The following is a 13,601-nucleotide window of genomic DNA, read 5'->3' on the forward strand; positions in this document are numbered from 1 at the left end:
AGTGGTCGGGTCTCTGAATCTGAGTCTGGCTCTGTGACTTAAAATGAAAGAGGGGTGAAGAGGCATGTTGCGGTGATAGGGAATTCCTGGGTTAGGGAACGAGGAGAAGATTCTGAGGGAAAATGAGTCCCTCAGTATCTCGGATCGAGTCCTCAGCATTCTTAAGTGGGACAGTGAACAGCCAGAAGTCTTTCTTTCTTTTTTAATCTTTTTATTAGTTTTCAAGTTCATAAATATTATAACAATAGTGATACAAAGAGATTGGAATTACATTATTGGTATAAACATATACAAGAGAAACTACAAATAGTACAAGCGTAATAGATTTCCAACCTCTTGATACAATTAATCAGGAAGAAAAAAGAAATAAAAAAAGGATATCACAAAGAAAAACCTCAAAAACAAAAAAAAGCTAAAAAAGAGAACTAAACTATTAGACCCAAAAAAATCGAAACAGAACAAATCAAGGCTGAACCAATCTTTTAGATTGAATACATTTATTAATGTCGTCAACTCTGCTCGTCTATTCATATACTCTATGTTAATAAAAAGGATTCGAAAAAGGTCAAGCTACATCACATGAAAATATTGAATAAATGGCTTCCAAGTCTCTTCAAATTTAACCGCAGGGTCAAAAATGACACTTCCAATTTTTTTCTAAATTTAAACATGATATAGTTTGGGAAAACCATTGAAATGTAGTAGGGGGATTGGTCTCTTTCCAATTCAATAAAATGGATCTTCTGGACATTAATGTAGCAAATGCGATCATCTGACAGGCTGAAGAGGATAAAGAGCTATGTTCCATCATTGCAAACCAAAAATTGCCCTAATAGAAACATAGAAAATAGGTGCAGGAGTAGGCCATTCGGCCCTTCGAGCCTGCACCACCATTTATTATGATCATGGCTGATCATCCAACTCAGAACCCCGCCCCAGCCTTCCCTCCATACCCCCGATCCCCGTAGCCACAAGGGCCATATCTAACTCCCTCTTAAGTATAGCCAATGTACTGGCCTCAACTGCTTCCTAAGGCAGAGAATTCCACAGATTCACCACTCTCTGAGTGAAGAAGTTTTTCCTAATCTCGGTCCTAAAAGGCTTCCCCTTTATCCTCAAACCGTGACCCCTCGTTCTGGACTTCCCCAACATCGGGAACAATCTTCCTGCATCTAGCCTGTCCAATCCCTTTAGGATTTTATATGTTTCAATCAGATCCCCCCTCAATCTTCTAAATTCCAACGAGTACAAGCCCAGTTCATCCAGTCTTTCTTCATATGAAAGTCCTGCCATCCCAGGAATCAATCTGGTGTACCTTCTTTGTACTCCCTCTATGGCAAGGATGTCTTTCCTCAGATTAGGGGACCAAAACTGCACACAATACTCCAGGTGTGGTCTCACCAAGGCCTTGTACAACTGCAATAGTACCTCCCTGCTCCTGTACACGAATCCTCTCGTTATAAATGCCAGCATACCATTCGCCTTTTTCACTGCCTGCTGTACCTGCATGCCCACTTTCAATGACTAGTGTATAATGACACCCAGGTCTCGTTGCACCTCCCCTTTTCCTAATCGGCCACCATTCAGATAATAATCTGTTTTCCTATTTTTGCCACCAAAGTGGATAACTTCACATTTATCCACATTAAATTGCATCTGCCATGAATTTACCCACTCACCCAATCTATCCAAGTCACTCTGCATCCTCTTAGCATCCTCCTCACAGCTAACACTGCCACCCAGCTTCGTGTCATCCGCAAACTTGGAGATGCTGCATTTAATTCCCTCATCCAAGTCATTAATATATATCATAAACAACTGGGGTCCCAGCACTGAGCCTTGCGGTACCCCTCTAGTCACCGCCTGCCATTCTGAAAAGGTCCCGTTTATTCCCACTCTTTGCTTCCTGTCTGCTAACCAATTCTCCATCCACATCAATACCTTACCCCCAATACCATGTGCTTTAAGTTTGCACACTAATCTCCTGTGTGGGACCTTGTCAAAAGCCTTTTGAAAATCCAAATATACCACATCCACTGGTTCTCCCCTATCCACTCTACTAGTTACATCCTCAAAAAATTCAATGAAATTCGTCAGACATGATTTTCCCTTCACAAATCCATGCTGACTTTGTCCGATGACTTCACCGCTTTCCAAATGTGCTGTTATCACATCTTTGATAACTGACTCCAGCAGTTTCCCCACCACCGACGTTAGGCTAACCGGTCTATAATTCCCCGGTTTCTCTCTCCCTCCTTTTTTAAAAAGTGGGGTTACGTTAGCCACCCTCCAATCCTCAGGAACTAGTCCAGAATCTAACGAGTTTTGAAAAATTATCACTAATGCATCCACTATTTCTTGGGCTACTTCCTTAAGCACTCTAGGATGCAGACCATCTGGCCCTGGGGATTTATCTGCCTTCAATCCCTTCAATTTACCTAACACCACTTCCCTACTAACATGTATTTCGCTCAGTTCCTCCATCTCACTGGACCCTCTGTCCCCTACTATTTCTGGAAGATTATTTATGTCCTCCTTAGTGAAGACAGAACCAAAGTAATTATTCAATTGGTCTGCCACGTCCTTGCTCCCCATAATCAATTCACCTGTTTCTGTCTGTAGGGGACCTACATTTGTCTTTACCAGTCTTTTCCTTTTTACATACCTATAAAAGCTTTTACAGTCAGTTTTTATGTTCCCTGCCAGTTTTCTCTCATAATCTTTTTTCCCCTTCCTAATTAAGTCCTTTGTCCTCCTCTGCTGAACTCTGAATTTCTCCCAGTCCTCAGGTGAGCCACTTTCTCTGATAGGGTGGGGATGTAAATCAAAATGCAAAACTGTTGAAATAATATCAAAAATATCTTTCCAAAATTTTTCCAAAAGAGGACAGGACCAGAACATATGAGTGAAAGAAGCCACCTCAGAGTGACATCTGTCACAAATAGGATTTATATGGGAATAAAAATGAGCTAGTTTATCTTTAGACGTGCACTACCTTAAATTGTATCAGCGTATGTTTAACACATATAGAGGAAGAGCTAACTAATTGAAAATTTTTCTCCCATTTCTCTATAGGTAAGAGAAGTTGAAGTTCCCTTTCCCATTCATTTTTAATTTTATCAGATATACCTGGCTGTATTTTCATAATTATATCATAAATAGTTGCTATTAATCCCTTCTGATAAGGATTTAAACCTAAATTTTTTTCTGTGATATCAGTTGAGTATGACATCGGAAAGGTAGGTAACGTAGTATTTAAAAAGTTTCTTATTTGTAAATATCTTAAAAAATGGGATCATGGCAAGTTATATTTATTAGACAGCTGTTCAAAAGGCAGGAAACAGTTATTCAAAAATAAACCACGGAAACATGTTCTACCCTTTATTTTCCATATCAGAAAGGCTTGATCCATAACAGAGGGTTGGAAAAAAATAGATATAATAGGGCTTGATAATATAAATTTGTTCAAACCAAAAAATTTACAAAATTGGAACCATATTCGTAATATGTGTTTAATTATTGGATTAACCATTTGTTTATTCAATTTAGAAAATACAAAGGGAAGTGAAGTTCCTAAAATGGAAATCAATGAAAAGCCTTGTACAGAGTGACCTCAAGGTTTACCCGTTGTGGACTTGGGATTATATCCCAATTTTGTGTCCAAAAAATTAAATATTGAATATTAATTGCCCAGTAATAGAATCTTAAATTTGGCAATGCTAAACCACTGTCTTTCTTGGACTTCTGTAAATATTTTTTACTTAACCTGGGATTTTTATTCTGCCATATACAAGAGGAAATTTTAGAGTCAATAACATCAAAAAAGGGATTTAGGAATAAAAGTTGGTACCGATTGAAATAGATATAAAGATTTAGGTAGAATAATCATTTTAATAGCATTGATTGAGCCAATCAGTGATAGAGACAATGAGGACCATTAACTAAGCAACTATTTAAGCTGACTAATTAACAGTAAAAAATTGAGCTTAAATGAGTCCTTATGCCTCTTAGCAATTTTAACCCCCAAATAAGTAAAATAGTCAGTAATCAATCTAAATGGTGAACGTCTATAAATGAGAATCTGCATATTTAATGGAAAAGTTCACTCTTACTAATATTCAATTTGTAACCAGAAAAACTACTAAACTGAGCAAGCATAGATAATACTGCCAGAATGGATTTCTCAGGGTTAGGAATATATAATAGTAAATCATTTGCATATAGTGATAATTTATGTACCTCATTCCAAACAGCCAGAAGTCATGGTCCATGTAGGTGCCAATGACATGGGTAGGATGAGTGATGAGTTTCTGCACAGGGAGCTCAGCGAGTTAAGGTGCTAAGTTAAAGGGCAGGACCTCCAGGGTTGTGATTTCAGGATTGTTACATGTGACTCATGCTAGTGAAGTCAGAACTAGGAAGATTATACAGTTTAATACATGACTAGGGAGCTGGTGTAGGAGGGAGGGCATGAGTATTTTGCATCAGTCTTCACTGTGGAAGACACTAGCAGGATGGTGGAAGTTCCGGGTGTCAGGGGGCATGAAGTGTGTGAAGCTACCATAACTACAGAGAAGGTTCTTGGGAAACTGAAAGGTTTGAAGTTAGGTAAGTCACCTGGACCAGAAAGTGTTCTGAAAGAGGTGGTTGAAGTGATCATGGGGACATTACTAATGATCTTTAAAGAATCACTAGATTTTGAAATGGTTCTGGAAGACTAGAAAATTGCAAATATCACTCCACACTGTCTGACCTCAGTGTTTGGGAAGGTGTTGGAGTCGATTTCGAAGGACGAAGTCTCAGGATATTTGGAGGCACATAATAAAATAGGCCTTAGTTAGCATGGTTTCCGCAAGCGAAAATCTTGCCTGATAAATATGTTGGAATTCTTTGAAGGAGTAACAAACAGGAAAGAGAAAGGAGAATCGATTCGTTTTATGTACGTACTTGGATTTTCAGAAAGTCTTTGACAAGGTGCCGCACGTGAGGCTGCTTAACAAGCTACAAACACATGGTATTACAGGAAAGATTCTAGCATGGATAAAGCAGTGGCTTATTGACAGGAGACAAAGAGTGGGAATAAAGGGAGCCTTTTCAGACTGCCTGCAGGTAAATAGAGGTGTTCTACAAGGTTTGTGTTGGAACCGTTACTTTTATCATTTTATGTCATTGATTTGAATAATGGAATTGATGGCTTTGTTGCAAAGTTTGCAGTCTATATGAACACAGGTGGAAGGGCGGGTAGTCTTGAGGCTACAGAAGAACTCAGGGAGAGATTTAAGAGAAGGGGCAAAGAAATGGCAGATGTAATGCAGTATTGAGAAGCATACAGTCCTGTGCTTTGGTAAAAGAAATGAAAGGGTTGACTTTTTTCCAAATGTAGAAAAAATACAAAAAAAACTGAGGAGCAAAGGGACTTGGGAGTCCTTGTGCAGGGTTCCCTAAAAGTTAATTTGTAGATTGAATCTGTGGTGAGGAAGGCAAAGGCAATGTTAGCATTCATTTCAAGAGGTCTAGAATATAAAAGCAAGGATGTGATGTTGAAATTTTACAAAGCAGTGGTGAGGCCTACTTAGAGTATTGTGAGCAGGCTTGGGCCCTTAATCTTAGAAAGGATGTGCTGAAACTGGAGAGGGTTCAAAGGAGGTTCACGAAAATGATTCCAGGATTGAATGGCTTGTCATATGAATTCAGAAGAATGAGGGGTGACCTCATTGAAACCGACCGAATGGTGAAAGGCCTTGATAGCGTGGATGCGGAGAGGATGTTTCCTATGGTAGGAGTGTCTAAGACCAGAGGACACAGCCTCAGAATAGAGGGGCATCCTTTTAAAACGGAGATGAGGAGGAATTTGTCTAGCCAGAGAGTGGTGAATCTGTGGATTTATTTGCCACAAGCAGCTGTGGAGGCCAAGTCTTTATGTCTACTCAAGACAAAGTTTAATAGATTCCTGATTAGTCAGGGCATGAAGGGATACGGGGAGAAGTCAGGAGATTGGGGCTGAGAGGAAAATAGGATCAGCTGTGAAGAAAGGGCGGAGCAGACCCAATGGACCAAACTCTGCTCCTTTAATTAATGGTTTTATGGCCTTCTTAGTGCATGAACAGAATCTTCTCCATACTGGCTTATAATTCAGATTTGTATTTTTGCTACTTACAATGAAATACTATTGCCTCAACAATACTTCTGCAAAGATTTGTTCTAGCCATTTATTATTCAACTAAGGATTTACAGAAAGCTGATTTGTTACAAGATGTCTACAGATTAGTGTATAAAGTGGAACTGAATAGCTCCATTCATCGATTCCAATTTCTTCCTAAGTGCTCTCCTTACACCAACATACCTTTGAATAAAGTAAGCTTTATACTCTTGTTCAATATTGTTTTAGAAAAAGTATTCAAAATCTAAAGTTCTCAAATGTTGAATGGTCCGCATGTACATTCCTGTCACTTCCAAGTACTGAGTGCAGATTATTTCTGTGTGCGCATACATCTTTTTTAATTGGAGGGTCATCATCATTATGTGCCATGTTATATGAAGTAGGTAATCATGATAGATGACTGTGATTGCTCTTGGCAAAGTTTTCTACAGCAATAGTTTGACATTGCCTTCTTCTGGGCAGTGTCTCTACAAGAGGGGTGACCCCAGCCATTATCAATACTTTTCAGAGTTTGTTTGCCTAGCATCAGTGGATGCATAACTAGGACTTGTGATTGCACCAGCTGCTCATACAATCTTCCACCACTGGAAGGTATTACAGTATATTTCATGTTCTATGCATTATTTTATAAATTTGGTTTCATTTTCTAATCTGTATGCTATAAAATAACCTAAAATAAGGAAGCATCATTCATCCTCTCTGAACGTCCCTCAAGGCCAAGTTTGATCATGCATTAAATGCAGTCATGAAGATATTGTTAAGAAACGGCAGACACACACAAAGGTCTGGATCTGTTTACTTTCTCTGCTTGTATTGTAGATCAGGCCTCTTGACATCAAAAGCAAAGTTCTCGTCTTCCTTACAAGTCTGGGTTGAGTTATGCTGATATTGCACAGGGAGAGGTTACATTTACATAAAGCATTTCAATGACCTCAGGACATCCCAACATGCCGCACACGCAGTCATGCTCTTTTGAAGTATAATTACTTATATTTGAGTTAGTGAGTCTGGGCAGCATTTTAATGGCAAAGTTTCATAAATAGCACTAGCTAATGCTCAAATGATTTGTATTTGATGGTGTAATTTGATGAATAAAGATTGCCTAAGGTGTTAGGAAAGCTTTAATGTTTTCTTTGAAGGGAGTCAAGGGATGCAACTGAATAAGTGGAATGAGACGGTGATACGTTAAATCATTCTATATTAAACTAGTATATTAATTTTATTAGGAGCCTAAGGACGAATCTTCTCACCAAAAAGGTCTTGTTTAATATCCTAGATTCATAGAATCATACAGCACAGAAAAAGGACCTTCATCAATGCTGGCCAGGTTGCCTATCTGAGCTAGTCTGACTTGTTTCCTTTTGGCCTATAAATCTCTAAGCTAAGGCTTCTCTACCTTTTTTTATACCATCGACCCTTACTATTAACCAAGGGACATTGGACCCCAGCCTGGAAGACCCTGCTCTAAACCTGTCCTATCCGTGTACCATGTACCTGTTAAAATGTCTTTTAAATGTAATCCATCTCCACCACTTCATCTGGCATCTCATCCCATTCACATACCACCCTCGGTTTGAGTAATGCTTTAGGCCCCCTTTACCTAAATTTATGCCCTCTGATTTGAGACTCCCCTATCCAGGGAAAAGACTGTTACCATTCTCCTTATTAATGCCTCTTATGATGTTATGTATGTACATCCAGATCAGTGATTCCCACCCCTTTTTATACCATGGACATCTACCATTAACCAAGGTGTCAGTGGACTCCAGGTTGAGAATGTTACAGAACGCACTCGACTGCACCAGACTGTGGGGTTTGGACAGTCTGATTCTCTGGAGTATGGATAGCTGGGACAATTTCTTTAAAGATTCTGATCCACTCCGCTAATTGGCAGCCATGGTTTAGCACCAAGGTTTGGATACTTAAAGAGCACCTGAACTCAGGTTCGGTGCTCAATCGTCAGCTCAACTTTGGTTGAGTCTCCAATTCTGTTTCGGATTTCTGTCTCATTTGGATTCCCATCTAGTCACGTCAGGTCCTCGACTAGCGTCTAGTCAAGAACCTTGTTCTTGTCTCAGTCTCAAAATCTTGTCTCAATTCTAACCTCGGACAGTCCAGCACTTGAGGTCTTATCACCCATGCCTTGGCCTCTCGTCACAGGGAATCCCTGCAGTGGGCACTCCTCAGCTTCCTATGCACCAGGCTAACCGGCCTCACCCTATTCAGTCTACCCATAGAACTCAAGCCTTCCAGTCCCAATAACATTCTAGTGATTTTTTTTTCTCTCTGCAGACTTCCTGTACATCCAGCTTAAAGGCACCCTTCCTATGGCTATGCAAGGTTTCTGGATGATAAATTCCTTGCGTTTACTCAATACTAAAAGTATGGTCTTGCCAATGTTCTTTATAGGTGTAACATGATGTTCCAACTCTTGTACTCAGTGCCCTGACCAACGACGTCATGTGTGCCAAACACTTTTTACCATCCTTTGTCGCCACTTTCAGGGAAGCTTGTAGCTGTACTTCTAAGTCTCTCACCAGGGCCTTGCCATTTACTGTACAAGTCTTACCCTATTTTAACTTACCGAAACACCACATTGTAGTAGTACTAGTTAAATTCTATTTGCCATTCTTTAGCCCACTTTACCAGTTGATCTACAGTATTGTGCAAAAGTCTTCGGCACATACACACATGAACAGTGAAGAAGGTTATTGAAGACTTCAACATGATCTACAGTATTGTGCGGAAGTATTAGGCACTAATACTGTATGAATAGCTAGGGTGCCTAAGACTTTGCACAGTACTGTAGTAATTTAATGTATTAGATTATGAGGACCCTCAGTCCTCTTTTACTGGCATTTAGAAATGCATGCACTAAGAAATGATACAGTGTTCCTCCAGAATGATATCACAAAAAAAACAGGACAAACCAAAGACTAACACTGACAAAACCACAGAACTATAACATATAGTTACAGCAGTGCAAAGCAATACCATAATTTGATAAAGAGCAGACCATGGGCATGGTAAAAAAAAAAGTCTCAAAGTTCCGATCAACTCCCGATAGCCCCAATAGCAGGCGGCAAAGAGAGAAACTATTCCTGCCATAAACCTCCAGGTGCTGACAACTGCCGATGCATTGGAAGCACCTGACCACAGCCGACTCTGAGTCCATCCGAAAACATCGAGCCTCCGACCAGTCCCTCTGATACAGCCTCCCGAGCACCATCCTCTGCCGAGCGCTTTGACCTTGCCCCAGCCACCGAGCAACAAGCAAAGTCGAGGACTCGGGCCTTCTCCTCCAGAGATTCTGGATCACACAGTAGCAGTGGCAGCGAAGCAGGCATTTCAGAAGTTTCTCCAGATGTTCTTCCGTGCTCTCACGTCCGTCTCCATCAAATCAGGATTGTGCACGGCACCCTACTTGACAGATAACAGATATCATTCACTAGAATGGCCGCTGTGCGCTGTGTCACGCCGGCATCTTCTCCTCCTCCTATTACGCTGTACTGCTGCCACAAAAATAAGACAAATCTCACGATATATGTGAGAGATGATAAACCTGATTCTGATATGGGTCTCTGTTGTGGACTAAGTGTGGGAAGGTGGCAGAGAGAGGGGAGGGAGTGGGAACCAACAGAGAGACATTCCCTGATCATCAATAAACCAATTGCTTGGAATCAAATTACCTTGCCCGGTGTCTCAGGGCTGGGTATGTCTGCTCCTGCACTAACCCCTCCCCTGGCATTCCTTTGCCACCTGTCCCACATCTCTCCCACGGTGCTCCGCCCTCACCATTCCGAACATTCTTTGCTCCTGCCAGATTTACAAATTTACTCTCTGCTCCTCACTGACAAACACAGCACTGTGCAAAAGTCTTAGGCACCCTAACTATAAATACAGTATTAGTGCCTAATACTTTTGCACAATACTGTAGATCATGTTGAAGTCCTTGATAAAATTCTTCACTGTCCATGGTATCATTTGCTTGCTGTTATGAGACACTTTCAATCTGAGATTTAAACGCTCTAACTCTCCAGAGTACAGATAGCTGGCATGGCATCTTTAAGGGCTTGCAACATTCCCATTCATTGATAATCATGTTTGGGCACCAAGAATTGAAGTATTTAAGGAACACCCGAACATACATTCACTGCTCAATTGTAAGCCTTACTTGTGATTTCATCTAGCATTTGTTTTGTGCTCAGTTCTTGATCCAGCTTGATACCATGTCTCAGTCTTTGCTTCAGATACTCCAGCATTTGGGTCCAATCCATTCTCGTCAAGGACTCTTATCTGATCTGCAAACTCATCCAAATTGTTACTATAGATAATGAACAATTGTGGACCCAGCACCAATCTGAACAACAACTCTCCACCACCACTCTCTGACTCCTATTACCAAGCTAATTTTATATCCAGTTGGCTAACTTATCCTGGATACAATATGATATAACTTTCTGAAATAGCTTATAATGCGGAACCTTGTCAAAAGCCTTGCTAAAGTTCATGTAGACAATGCTCACTGGCATTTTTGTCACTTCTTCAAAAACCAAATCACATTCATGAGATACAATTTCCCATTCACTAAACCATATTGACTATACCTAGTGGGTGGCGGCGTGGAGATATGTCTCCACCAATCCAGACACAGGCTTGCAGTACCCCAAAGACTACTTATTCACCCAGTAATTTGACATACCAAAGGCTCTCTCTTTCCCTAATAACGGAAAAAAAAGATGTCTCCGCCTCACAGCGAGAGCGGAGACATAATATCTTGCTGATTTATGGTGTTAAAAGTCCATTGCGTTGCTTTTTCTGAGCTCTGTGCCCAAAGAACTCAGGTCTCTGGGCACACAGTCAGAGATCTTCTGTCTTCAACGACATATCGATTTCTTGCAGAGGCACTGACCCCGAGTCCGCCTGCCTCCAGAACCACAAAATCCCAAAACTCCGAAGGCGAGTTTGGTATATCGAATAGCGGCCATTCATGAGAACCCAAGAGCGGGTCCCGTTCCCACAAAGAACCGAAGTCAGCGTGTAACTTCAGGTCAGGGTCTTCAAAAGAACCCCGAAAGGGAAACATAGAGATATGAAAGATAGAAATAGAGCTGTTACTGAAGATGCAAGCAAAGGAGATACTGCTAGGCGCCATAGTCTCCCAAGCTCCACAATCAATATAGATGAGAAATATTTATTCAAATCTTTGTGCATTTCCTGTGGCTCCATGCATAAGGACACAAAGACCAATGTTCTTAATATGTCTATAAAATTCTTTGAGATTTCATTTACCTTACCCGTTAAAGCTATCTGATATCCCCTTTTTACCATCCTAATTTCTCTCTCGTGTGCTCCTACATCGCTTATACTTCTCAAGAGATCCCTTGATTCCAACTGCCTATTACTGACATGTACCTTCTTTGTGCTGGTCAAAGCCTGACTATCCCACATCAACCAAGGTTCGCTTATCCTGCCAGCCTTGCTCTTTACTCTAATGGGAGCATGTGCTGACCCTGGTATCTCCTTATTTCACTTTAAAAAAAAATCTTGACTTGTCTAGCTCAGGATTTGAACTTGGTGGCCATTCCAGATGAAGGACTCACTGTCCATTTTCCTTCAAAAATGTAACCTGATTTCATGAGTTCCTCATGCAGCTTGTTTTGTTTGCTTTTTTGCTCCAGATTCCAGGATCGTTTTTTTTTAACAACTAGTTTTAAAACTAATAGAATTACCAATTACTAAAAATCTAATAGTCACTAATCCTAAAGTACTCCCTACTGACAATTCAATCACTTGCCCGAACTCATTTCCTAGATTTAGTTGAGTGTAGCCACCTCTTCAGTTGAGCCATATACCAACACATCAAATATAGAACAGTACAGCACAGTAAAGGCCCTTTGGCCCACAATTCTATGTCATTCTTTTAAACTACTCTGAGATCAATTTAACTCTTCTCTCCTACATATCCCTCCAGTTTTCTATCATCTATGTGCCTATTTTAGAACCTCTTAAATGTCTTTATGTATCTGACTCTCCCACCTCCCCTGGCAGTGGATTCCACACACCTACCACTCAATTAAAAAATTACCCCTATACTTTCCTCCAATCACCTTAAATTGTGTTTCTCGTATTAGCCATTTCCACCTGAGAAAGAGTCTCTGGCTGTTCTTTCTACCTAAGCCTTTTATCATCTCATACATCTCTATTCCCATTTGCTCCAAAGAGAAAAGCCCAAGCTTACTCAACCTCTCTTCATAAGGTGAACCCTCTAATCCAGACAGCATTCTGAGAAATACCTTCTGCATCCTCTCTAAAGTTTCCACATCCTCCTATAATGAGGTAACCAGATTAGAGCACAAGTATTCCAATTATGGTCTACCTCTTACCTCTTAAACTCAATCCGATGACTAATGAAGGCCAACATAGCATATACCTTCTTAACCATCCTATCAACCTGTGTGGAAACTTTGAAGGGTCTATGGGTGTGGACCCAAACTCCCTCTACTCTTCCATGCTGTTACTGTTTATGCATTTAACCCTGTACTTTGTCTTCAAATTCAATCTTTCAAAATGAATCTCTTCACACTTTCCTTGATTGAACTCCATTTGTCACTTCTCAGCCCAGCTCTGCATCCTGCCCTGGTGTATACCACGACAACCTTCTTTGCTATCCACAGCACCAGCAACCTTCATCTCATTTACAAACTTACTAACCCACCCCTTCCCCTTCCTCATCCAGGTCACTATAAAACAAATCACAAAGAGGGGCACCGTGGTAGCATAGAGGATAGCGTGACGCTATATAGCTTGAGGCATCAGAGTTTGGAATTCAGTTCTGCGTCCTCTGTAACAGGTTTGTGTGTTCTGCCTGTGACCACATGGATTTCCTCCCAGAGTCCAAAGATGTACTGGTTAGTAGGGAAATTGGACATTGTAAGTTGTCCTGTGATTTGGCTAATGTTACATAGGTAGGTTGCTTGTTCAGCCGGAAGAGCCTGTTCTGTGTTGTACCTCTAACTAGGTAAGCAGTGGTCGCAGAACAGGTCTCTGCAGAACACCACTGGTCACCCACCTCCAGGCAGAATACATTCTATCTGCTACTACCATCTGCCTTCTGTGGGCAAGACAATTCTGATTCCATGCAATTACGTTTCCCTGGATCCTTGCCCCCTGAATTTCTGGTAGACTAGAATGTAAGAAATTAAGGCAGAGTCTGGACCAGTATATTCAAAGCAGAAAACTAGAGAATGATTTTATCTATTTCCTGCTAAACTCTGGGCAGAAGAGCTTTGGAGAATTTCGAAACCATTCATTCAGGGACTTCAATGCTTTCTCCTCCATTAATGGGACATTTACATGTAAGTATAAAAATAAGCAACACATGTATGCATGGAACATGTGTAGAACAGAATAGCACCAAATCAGGCCCCTTAGCCCACAA

This window comes from Mobula birostris, chromosome 23, assembly GCF_030028105.1.
Source record: "Mobula birostris isolate sMobBir1 chromosome 23, sMobBir1.hap1, whole genome shotgun sequence".
Classification (NCBI taxonomy): Eukaryota; Metazoa; Chordata; class Chondrichthyes; order Myliobatiformes; family Myliobatidae; genus Mobula; species Mobula birostris.